The sequence below is a fragment of the Dendropsophus ebraccatus genome, chromosome 7 (genome assembly GCF_027789765.1).
Source record: "Dendropsophus ebraccatus isolate aDenEbr1 chromosome 7, aDenEbr1.pat, whole genome shotgun sequence".
In the NCBI taxonomy this organism is placed as follows: domain Eukaryota; kingdom Metazoa; phylum Chordata; class Amphibia; order Anura; family Hylidae; genus Dendropsophus; species Dendropsophus ebraccatus.
The window spans coordinates 1,194,104-1,206,949 of record NC_091460.1 but is presented as its reverse complement, the minus strand read 5'-3'; the positions used below and the strand labels follow the sequence as shown (position 1 = coordinate 1,206,949).

General features: G+C 45.4%; 2 protein-coding genes across 4 annotated transcripts in view; one reads left to right on the top strand and one right to left on the bottom strand.

Moving 5' to 3' along the window:
* LOC138797178 (zinc finger protein 300-like) overlaps window positions 1–12,846 on the bottom strand; it is an 898,668-nt gene that overhangs the window by 12,355 nt on the left and 873,467 nt on the right. Inside the window, exon 2 of one of the 3 annotated variants that reach the window (XR_011363898.1) lies at window positions 970–1,039. The exons of the other annotated variants lie outside the window; for them this stretch is intronic. The gene's annotated coding sequence lies outside the window, so the exon portion shown is untranslated. The remainder of the gene's footprint in view (window positions 1–969; window positions 1,040–12,846) is intronic. 3 annotated transcript variants of the gene reach the window in all.
* Window positions 1–12,846, top strand: part of LOC138797158 (zinc finger protein ZFP2-like) — a 427,215-nt gene that overhangs the window by 197,588 nt on the left and 216,781 nt on the right. The window lies entirely within an intron of this gene.

Below are 12,846 nucleotides of genomic sequence, written 5' to 3'. Positions count from 1 at the left end.
GAGTGGATGATGATGGGAGGAGGAGGAGCGGAGGATGATGGGAGGAGTAGTAGCAGAGAATGATGGGAGGAGTGGAGGAGGAGGATGAGAGGAGGATGGGAGGAGGAGGATGGGAGGAGGATGGGAGGAGGAGTAGCAGAGAATGATGGGAGGAGTGGAGGAGGATGGGAGGAGGAGGATGAGAGGAGGATAGGAGGAGGAGTAGCAGAGAATGATGGGAGGAGTGGAGGGGGATGGGATGAGGAGGATAGGAGGAGGAGCGGAGGATGATGGAAGGATGATGGGAGGATGAGGGGAGGAAGAGGATGGGAGGAGGAGTAACAGAGGATGATGCGAGGAGCGGAGGATGATGGAAGGAGGATGAGAGGAGGGGGAGAAGGATGGGAAGAGAGGAGGATGATGGGAGGAGGGGGAGGATGATGGGAGGGGGAGGATGGGAGGAGGAGGATGGGAGGAGAGGAGGATGATGGGAGGAGGGGAAGGATGATGATGGGTGGAGGAGGATGATGGGTGGAGGAGGATGGGAGGAGGAGGATTGGAGGAGAAAGAGCGGAGGATGATGGGAGGAGGAGTAGCAGAGGATGATGGGAGGAGCAGAGAATGATGGGAGGAGGATGAGAGGAGGGGGAGGAGGATGGGAGGAGAGGAGGATGATGGGAGGAGGGGTAGGATGATGATGGGAGGAGGAGGATAGGAGGAGTGGATGATGATGGGAGAAGGAGGAGCGGAGGATGATGGGAGGAGGAGTAGGATGATGATGGGGGGAGGAGGATAAGAGGAGTGGATGATGATGGGAGAAGGAGGAGTGGAGGATGATGGGAGGAGGAGTAGCAGAGAATGATGGGAGGAGTGGAGGAGGATGGGAGGAGGAGGAGCGGAGGATGATGGGAAGAGTGGAGGAGGATGGGAGGAGGAGTAGCAGAGGATGATGATGGGAGGAGGAGGGTCTCGGGGACGTTATCTCCTTACACTCTCGCTGATCGGCCGTCGTCTCTTCTTCATCCTTAACCAGAACCTGAATATAAATCAGATTTTCATCCTAAGGCGACAAAAATTCTAATGATTTTTTCTTGTTATCGGTATCACAGGAGGCACCCCGACCCCACACAGCTCCCCGGGGTATATACCACATGTATCTATATACCACAGCCTGTATCCATATACCATATCTATATACCACAGCCTGTATCCATATACCTCATATATCTATATACCACAGGCCGTATCCATATACCATATATACCATATACCACAGGCTGTATCCATATACCATATACTACAGGCCGTATCCATATACCATATACCACAGGCTGTATCCATATACCATATATACCATATACCACAGGCCGTATCCATATACCATATATACCATATACCACAGCCTGTATCTATATACCATATACCACAGGCCATATCCATATACCATATACCACAGGCTGTATCCATATACCATATATACCATATACCACAGCCTGTATCTATATACCATATACCACAGCCTGTATCTATATACCATATATACCATATACCACAGGCTGTATCCATATACCATATATACCATACACCACAGCCTGTATCCATATACCATATACCACAGCCTGTATCCATATACCATATATACCATATACCACAGGCCGTATCCGTATACCATATACCACAGGCCGTATCCATATACCATATACCACAGGCTGTATCCATATACCATATACCATATACCACAGCCTGTATCTATATACCATATATACCATATACCACAGGCCGTATCCATATACCATATATACCATATACCACAGCCTGTATCCATATACCATATACCACAGGCTGTATCCATATACCACATATACCATATACCACAGGCTGTATCCATATACCATATATACCATATACCACAGGCCGTATCCATATACCATATATACCATATACCACAGGCCGTATCCATATACCATATACCACAGCCTGTATCCATAAACCATATATACCATATACCACAGCCTGTATCTATATACCATATATACCATATACCACAGGCTGTATCCATATACCATATATACCATATACCACAGGCCGTATCCATATACCATATATACCATATACCACAGGCCATATCCATATACCATATATACCATATACCACAGCCTGTATCTATATACCATATATACCATATACCACAGGCCGTATCCATATACCATATATACCATATACCACAGCCTGTATCCATATACCATATACCACAGGCTGTATCCATATACCACATATACCATATACCACAGGCTGTATCCATATACCATATATACCATATACCACAGGCCGTATCCATATACCACATATACCATATACCACAGGCTGTATCCATATACCATATATACCATATACCACAGGCCGTATCCATATACCATATATACCATATACCACAGCCTGTATCCATATACCTCATATATCTATATACCACAGGCCGTATCCATATGTACTAAATTTACCTTGAAATTTGTATTTCCTTGAGTCCGAGGCAGCACACAAATGGGTTAATGGATTCTCATTGACCCGGAGCAGAAGGGTTAATCTAGCAATAGAAACATAAAGATTAATGCATTGCACCTGGTGATCCCCTATAAGAGGCCTAAGGAAGACACAGACCCTTGTATTGTATGCAGCAATAAATTTATTGGGGGGGTAAGTTGTGCTGCCTCGGACTCAAGGAAATACAAATTTCAAGGTAAATTTAGTACTTCCTGATCGTCCTCGGCAGCACACAAATGGGACATTTAAAGCAATGACAAAAATAATGGGAGGGATAGTTAGGTAATAGCTCCTTGAAGTACGCTCAGACCAAAGGCTGACCCCTCAGATGCTGAAAGATCCAGGCGATAATGCTTCACAAATGTGGATGCAGAAGACCAGGTTGCAGCTTTGCAGATTTGATCCAGGGGCACATGGTATCTCTCGGCCCATGAGGTAGCAGTGGATCTTGTAGAGTGGGCTCTCACAGAGATTGGTGACTGCAGACCTTCCGCAGAATAGCAATATTGGATAAGATCTTTAATCCATCTGGCCAATGTTGACTTGCTGGCCTTATTTCCCTTATTGGGACCCTGGAACTGTAGAAATAGCGCTTCAGATTTTCTGATCCCGGCTGTTGTTTCGAGGTAAGCAGAAATTGCCCTTTTAATATCCAGAACGTGTAGAGCTGGATCTTGCGATTCATCCACCACAGGAAGGATGATTTCTTGATTTAAGTTCACTGTGGATGGCACTTTTGGCATGAAACCTGGCATTGTCCTGAGAACGACTTTGTCTGGAAGCAATCTTAAATAAGGCTCTTTACAGGAGAGAGCATGGAGCTCACTCACTCTCCTGGCGGAGGTAATAGCTATCAGAAACAAGGTTTTCCATGATAACCATTTCAGATCAGATGATATTGGCTCGAAAGGGCTTTCAGAGAGGCACTTTAGGATGATTGACAGATCCCATGATGGCACAGGACTATGGAAGGTAGGTCTTAGCTTGGAGACTGCTCTGAAGAATCTAGAGATCAACGGTACTCTATTGAAGATGCCATTTAGATGGGCGTTGATGGCAGTCAGATGAACTTTGAGCGTATTAAGCTTCAAACCCTTTTGGAAGCCCTCCTGGAGGAACTGAAGGACAGATGGAACTTGTTTCATATCCATATTATTTCGCTCACACCAGGAGCTATATATGTTCCATACTCTAGAATAGACTTTGAGAGTGGAGGGTTTTCTGGAAGCTAATAGAGTCTGAATGACCTCTGCAGACAAACCTTGACCTTCTAGAAATTGTTGTTCAAATTCCATGCTGTTAGATGTAAATTCAGCAGATTGGGATGATATATTTCTCCTTGGTGTAGGAGATCCGGGTCTAGGGGAAGTTTCCAGAAGTCCCCGTTCGATAAGCTGGACACGAGCGGAAACCAGGCCCTGCGGGGCCAGTACGGGAGCACCACAATTGCTCTCACTTTCTCGTCCCGGATTTTCTTCAGAACCCTCGGAATTAGAGGGATTGGAGGGAAGGCGTACACAAATATCTCCTTCCAAGAAATTGAGAGGCCGTCTACTGCTGTCGGATGCTCTGACTTGGTGAGTGAACAGAAATCCTTGAGTTTGGTGTTGTGGCGAGTAGCCATCACATCCAGTTCTGGTTGACCCCATTTGTTCACTAGCTGATTGAAGATGGATTGTTTCAGTTCCCATTCCCCTGGGTGAACTGACTTCCTGCTCAGCCAATCGGCCTTGGTGTTCAGGGTACCTTTGATGTGTACTGCTGTTAAGGAGAGTAAGTTGTCTTCTGCCCATCTCATTAGACAACCGCATTCTTTCTCTAGGACTGGACTCCGAGTCCCGCCCTGTTTGTTTATATAAAATACTGATGTTAGATTGTCCGACTGAACTTGGACTGCTGTTGATCGGAGGAGGTGGGCAAAGTGTAGTAGGGCCAACCGAACTGCTTTCAACTCCTTCATATTGGAAGAAAGATGGCGATCTGTTGGGGACCATTTCTTCTGGACCCAGTGCTCTTGAACATGAGCACCCCAACCGGAGTTTGAGGCATCCGTGGTGAGGATATTCGTCTGAGGAGGGATTAGAGTCCTTCCCCTCCGAAGACGAGATGGAGTAAGCCACCACTTTAGGTCGATCTTGAGCTGATGACATATTGGCATGGATGATTCCAGCTGTTTCAGTGACTTGTTCCAATGTTTCAAGATTTGGCTCTGGAGAACTCTGATATGAGCTTTGGCCCACAGGACGGCTTCTATGGAAGAGGTCAGCATTCCCAGGACCCTCATGGCATATCGGATAGAACATATGCGTTTGGAGATTAAGGAGGACACTGCTTTCCTGATGTTTGATACTCTCTCTTCTGTCAGAGAAAGACGCATCTTCTGAGAGTCTATGAAAAAGCCTAGGTAAGTGATTTTTGTGGAAGGCCGTAATTTGGACTTTTTTTGGTTTATGATAAACCCATGAGTCTCCAGAGCTTGGACTGTCACATTTAGATGTTGAAGAAGGAGTGTCTCTGATGGAGCGGAGATTAGCCAGTCGTCTAAGTACGGGGTTATACATATCCCTTGTAGTCTGAGATAGGCCGTGAGGGTAACTGCGATCTTCGTAAATACCCGAGGTGCCGATGTAATCCCGAAGGGAAGACATGTGAACTGGAGATGACGTACTTCGTGATGATGTGCAACTGCCACTCGGAGATATCTGCGGTGAGTATCTCTGATGGGAACATGAAGGTACGCATCTTGGAGATCTATTGTAGCCATGTAGTCTCCTTTTTGAATATTCAAGATGGCTGATTGTATTGTCTCCATTTTGAATTTTCTTTTCACGAAGAATCGGTTGAGATAAGTTAAATCGATGATTAATCTCCAGCCTCCCCCTGCCTTGGGTACTGGGAAAATGGGTGAGTATACCCCTGTGCCTCTTTCTTGCTCTGGAACATTTTCCAGAGCACTCTTGTCGATGAATTCTTGGAGGAGAAGATAAATGACCTGATCTTTGTTTTTGTTTAAAACAAATCGGTCTGGGGGATGTTCTCTTAGTTCCATAGAGTAGCCTCTTAGAATTGTGGAGGTGACCCAGGCGTCCGAGGATGTCTGTGACCAGATAGTGGCGAAATTCTTGAGCCTTGCCCCCACCTGAGGAGGATGAGACCTGGCGTCATGCCCGATCTTCTTTGGAATCGGGTTTCTTTCTGGTGTTGGAGCGGGATTGTTGCTTGTTTCCCCTGTATTGTCCTCGTCCTCCTGAGGAACGAAAATTATATCGCCTTTTGGGTGACCTTCGGTTCTTATAAGACTTGTAAGGATATTTCTTCAGAGGAAAAACCGGACCCTTGTTTCCATTTAATTTATTTAGAATTTCATCTAATTTTGGACCAAATAATGAAGATGGATCAAAAGGCAGAGACACAAAATGGTTTTTGGAAGGAACATCACCGCTCCATTGCTTCATCCATAACGTGCGACGGGCAGCATTGGATAGAGCCATAGCCTTAGAGGTAAACCTGAGGTTGTCTAGAGGGCTATCACACAGAAAATCTGCGGCAGACTTCATGATTTCCATGTTGTCAAGCAGGTCTTCTCTTCTGACACCATCCTCAATTTCATGATGCAACTGGCGAAGCCACAGACGCAGAGCTCTGGCCACAGGGATAGTAGACATACTGATCTTGGAGGAGGAGGCTGCAGCGGTATACACTTTTTTACACAGGGAATCCGCCCTCCTCTCCATAGGATCAGAAAGGAGGGAGGATTCCTCAGAAGGAAAGAAAGATTTCTTAGATAACTGAGCAGCAGGCAAATCAACTATAGGAGGAACAGACCAGGCATTAGTAGTGTCATTGTCAAGCCTATATGTGGACTTAAACTTAGAGCCAGAAGCTGACTTTTCTGGCTTAGGCCAGGAGTTCTCAAACCAGTCTTTTATCAGCGGATGTGAGGGAAAGACTTTATTTTTATTGGGAGGAAAATAGAACAATTGGTCCTTTTTAGGCTTATAAGACACATCTCTGGTAGTTTCCAATGTCTCTTTTACTGCAGAAAGAAGTTTGGAGACAGATTCCTTCTGAAGTAGAAACATATTCTCATCCGCATCTAAATCAGAGTCCTCAGAACAGCTGATCTCAGAGGGTGGATACACATCAGAGGCAGAGGAGGTTGAAGGCTTAGGGGCAGACCTCTTGCGACTCTTTTTGTTAGGAGGTTGAGAGGTCATTGCAGCTTTCACCTCCTGAAAGGTATCTGTTAATTGGTCCTTAAACCATTTCAGAAAATCATTGGGACGCATCTGTTCAGTAGAGCTTGCAGACATGCATATAGAACAGGTGGAATGTTCCCATGAGTCAGGTAATGGCTGCTGGCATTTTGAACAGACATTATGTCTGGACTTTCTCCTCCTTTTTTCCCCAGAGTCAGACATTCTGCAAAACATACAAGGTATATGTGTGAGGCAGCAAGACTTAAATAAACACAAGGTGGGAGATCTCCAGGTTATAACAATACCTTCTACAGCAAAGGGATCCACTGCCCTGGCAGAGCGTGGTCCCTGACTGAAACCGGCGGCTTTTATGGGAAAAAAGCCCGCGAAATCCTGCCTCCACGCCCCCCGCCCCGCCCACCACCCGCGACGGAGCGCGTGCGCACGCGCAGATAGTCCCGAGAACGCCGCCGCCATTACGCAGACTGGCAGCGGACCCGGAACCGGAAATGACGGAGAACGCCACTCCGCGCGCCCGCCACGCCCCCCCGCCGCAGCGAGCAGAGACGTAGGCGCAGAGGACCGGAAGGACACCGCCACCATCTTGGAGACTGGCGCCGGCCGAGATCTACACCATGACAGGGTAACATGGGGAAAAAATAAAGTTAAAACACTTGGGTGAGAGGCAAACACTAAGGAGTGCATACATCCAAAGGTGAGGTATAGTGCAAGAGAAACATAATGCATAGGTACGCTCACCTGTATGATATGACAGTGCAAAAACACTGTACTTCATGGAGGGTTAACATAGGAAGCGATGGTGGTTTAACCCATGCACATGAACTTCAGCCGAGGGACCAGGTTAACCCCGGTATACAGCTGGTAACCCTGTCAGCCCCAGGGACCGGGAGTATCCACAGTATAGAGGCCATCACCATCTTATCACTCTTCACAACCCTTCTGAACAGAGAAGAGAAAAAAATACAAGGGTCTGTGTCTTCCTTAGGCCTCTTATAGGGGATCACCAGGTGCAATGCATTAATCTTTATGTTTCTATTGCTAGATTAACCCTTCTGCTCCGGGTCAATGAGAATCCATTAACCCATTTGTGTGCTGCCGAGGACGATCAGGAAACCATATATACCATATACCACAGGCTGTATCCATATACCATATATACCATATATCACAGGCCGTATCCATATACCATATACCACAGGCCGTATCCATATACCATATACCATATACCACAGGCTGTATCCATATACCATATATACCATATACCACAGGCTGTATCCATATACCATATATACCATATACCACAGGCCGTATCCATATACCATATACCACAGGCTGTATCCACATACCATATACCATATACCACAGGCTGTATCTATATACCATATATACCATATACCACAGGCCGTATCCATATACCATATATACCATATACCACAGGCCGTATCCATATACCATATATACTATATACCACAGGCTGTATCCATATACCACATATACCATATACCACAGGCTGTATCCATATACCACAGCCTGTATCCATATACCATATATACTATATACCACAGGCCGTATCCATATACCATATACCACAGGCCGTATCCATATACCATATACCACAGGCCATATCCATATACCATATACCACAGGCTGTACCCATATACCACAGGCCGTATCCATATACCATATACCACAGCCTGTATCCATATACCATATATACCATATACCACAGCCTGTATCCATATACCATATACCACAGCCTGTATCCATATACCATATATACCATATACCACAGGCTGTATCCATATACCATATACTACAGGCTGTATCCATATACCATATATACCATATACCACAGGCCGTATCCATATACCATATACCACAGGCTGTATCCATATACCATATACCACATCCTGTATCCATATACCATATATACCATATACCACAGCCTGTATCTATATACCATATATACCATATACCACAGGCTGTATCCATATACCATATATACCATATACCACAGGCTGTATCCATATACCATATATACCATATACCACAGGCTGTATCCATATACCATATATACCATATACCACAGGCTGTATCTATATACCACAGGCCGTATCCATATACCATATATACTATATACCACAGCCTGTATCCATATACCATATATATCTATATACCACAGCCTGTATCCATATACCTCATATATCTATATACCACAGCCTGTATCCATATACCATATATACCATATACCACAGGCCGTATCCATATACCATATATACCATATACCACAGCCTGTATCCATATACCATATACCACAGGCTGTATCCATATACCATATACCACAGGCCGTATCTATATACCATATATACCATATACCACAGGCTGTATCTATATACCACAGCCGTATCCATATACCATATACCACAGCCTGTATCCATATACCATATACCACAGGCCGTATCCATATACCATATACCACAGGCCGTATCTATATACCATATATATCTATATACCACAGCCTGTATCCATATACCATATATACCATATACCACAGCCTGTATCCATATACCATATACCACAGGCCGTATCCATATACCATATATACCATATACCACAGCCTGTATCTATATACCACAGGCCATATCCATATACCATATACCACAGGCCGTATCCATATACCATAGGCCGTATCCATATACCATATACCACAGGCCGTATCCATATACCATATACCACAGCCTGTATCCATATACCATATATACCATATACCACAGGCCGTATCTATATACCATATATACCATATACCACAGGCCGTATCCATATACCATATACCACAGGCTGTATCCATATACCATATACCACAGGCCGTATCTATATACCATATATATCTATATACCACAGCCTGTATCCATATACCATATATACCATATACCACAGGCTGTATCCATATACCATATATACCATATACCACAGGCCATATCCATATACCATATACCACAGCCTGTATCCATATACCATATACCACAGGCCGTATCTATATACCATATATATCTATATACCACAGGCCATATCCATATACCATATACCCCAGGCCGTATCCATATACCATAGGCCGTATCCATATACCATATACCACAGGCCGTATCCATATACCATAGGCCGTATCCATATACCATAGGCCGTATCCATATACCATAGGCTGTATCCATATACCATATACTATAGGCTGTATCCATATACCATATATACCATACACCACAGCCTGTATCCATATACCATATACCACAGGCTGTATCCATATACCATATATACCATATACCACAGGCCCTATCCATATACCATATACCACAGGCCGTATCCATATACCATATATACCATATACCACAGGCTGTATCCATATACCACAGGCCGTATCCATATACCATATACCACAGGCCGTATCCATATACCATAGGCTGTATCCATATACCATATACCACAGCCTGTATCCATATACCATATATACCATACACCACAGCCTGTATCCATATACCATATACCACAGGCTGTATCCATATACCATATATACCATATACCACAGGCCGTATCCATATACCATATACCACAGGCTGTATCCATATACCATATATACCATATACCACAGGCTGTATCCATATACCATATATACCATATACCACAGGCTGTATCCATATACCATATATACCATATACCACAGGCTGTATCCATATACCATATATACCATATATCACAGGCCGTATCCATATACCATATATACCATATACCACAGGCTGTATCCATATACCATATATACCATATACCACAGGCCGTATCCATATACCATATATACCATATACCACAGCCCGTATCCATATACCATAGGCCGTATCCATATACCATATATACCATATACCACAGGCTGTATCCATATACCATATACCACAGGCTGTATCCATATACCATATATACCATATACCACAGGCCGTATCCATATACCATATACCACAGCCTGTATCCATATACCATATACCACAGCCTGTATCCATATACCATATACCACAGCCTGTATCCATATACCATATATACCATATACCACAGGCCGTATCCATATACCATATACCACAGGCCGTATCCATATACCATATACCACATCCTGTATCCATATACCATATACCACAGGCCGTATCTATATACCATATATACCATATACCACAGCCTGTATCCATATACCATATACCACAGCCTGTATCCATATACCATATATACCATACACCACAGCCTGTATCCATATACCATATACCACAGGCTGTATCCATATACCATATATACCATATACCACAGGCCGTATCCATATACCATATACCACAGGCTGTATCCATATACCATATATACCATATACCACAGGCTGTATCCATATACCATATATACCATATACCACAGGCTGTATCCATATACCATATATACCATATACCACAGGCTGTATCCATATACCATATACCACAGGCCGTATCCATATACCATATACCACAGCCTGTATCCATATACCATATACCACAGGCCGTATCTATATACCATATATACCATATACCACAGGCTGTATCCATATACCATATACCACAGCCTGTATCCATATACCATATACCACAGCCTGTATCCATATACCATATATACCATATACCACAGGCTGTATCCATATACCTCATTTATCTATATACCACAGGCTGTATCAATATACCATATACCACAGGCTGTATCCATATACCATATACCACAGGCTAAATCCATATACCTCATATATCTATATACCACAGCCTGTATCCATATACCATATATACCATATACCACAGGCCCAGGGGTGATTCTAGCCTCTCTGCTGCCCGAGGCGAACTATAGAATGACGCCCCCCCCCCCCCCCCCGTCATTCCGCCCACATTATAATCCACTACTGCCCCCCCCCCCCCCCCACAGCGGTCCCCAATAAACATAATGTTTGGTCCCTTGCTGCACAGAGGATGTCAGGAGAGGAGGGGGCTGACTTTATAGGAGAGGTCCCAGCAGCACAGAGGATGTCAGGAGAGGAGGGGGCTAATCCTATAGGAGAGGTCCCAGCAGCACAGAGGATGTCACGAGAGGAGGGGGCTAATCCTATAGGAGAGGTCCCAGCAGCACAGAGGATGTCACGAGAGGAGGGGGCTAATCCTATAGGAGAGGTCCCAGCAGCACAGAGGATGTCAGGAGAGGAGGGGGCTAATCCTATAGGAGAGGTCCCAGCAGCACAGAGGATGTCAGGAGAGGAGGGTGCTAATCCTATAGGAGAAGTCCCAGCAGCACAGAGGATGTCAGGAGAGGAGGGTGCTGATCTTTTAGGAGATGGTCCCCCTCTTCCCCCCTTATACATGGTCCCCCTCTCCCCCCTCCCTTATAGATGGTCCCCCTCTTCCCTCTCCCCCTCCCTTATAGATGGTCCCCCTCTTCCCCCCCTTATAGATGGTCCCCCCTCCCCCCCTTATACATGGTCCCCCTCTCCCCCCTCCCTTATAGATGGTCCCCCTCTTCCCTCTCCCCCTCCCTTATAGATGGTCCCCCTCCCCCCCTTATACATGGTCCCCCTCTTCCCCCCCCTTATAGACGGTCCCCCTCCCTTATAGATGGTCCCCCCCTTATAGATGGTCCCCCTCTTTCCCCCCTCCCTTATAGATGGCCCCCCCTTATAGATGGTCCCCCTCTTTCCCCCCTCCCTTATAGATGGTCCCCCTCTTTCCCCCCTCCCTTATAGATGGTCCCCCTCTTTCCCCCCTCCCTTATAGATGGTCCCCTTCCCCCCCCTATAGATGGTCCCCCTCTTCCCTCTCCCCCTCCCTTATAGATGGTCCCCCCCCCCTTATAGATCGTCCCCCTCCCTTATAGATGGTCCCCCTCTTTCCCCCCTCCCTTATAGATCGTCCCCCCCCTTATAGATGGTCCCCCTCTTCCCCCCCCCCCTTATAGATGGTCCCCCTCTCCCCCTCCCTTATAGATCGTCCCCCCCCCTTATAGATGGTCCCCCTCTTTCCCCCCTCCCTTATAGATCGTCCCCCCCCCCTTATAGATGGTCCCCCTCTTTCCCCCCTCC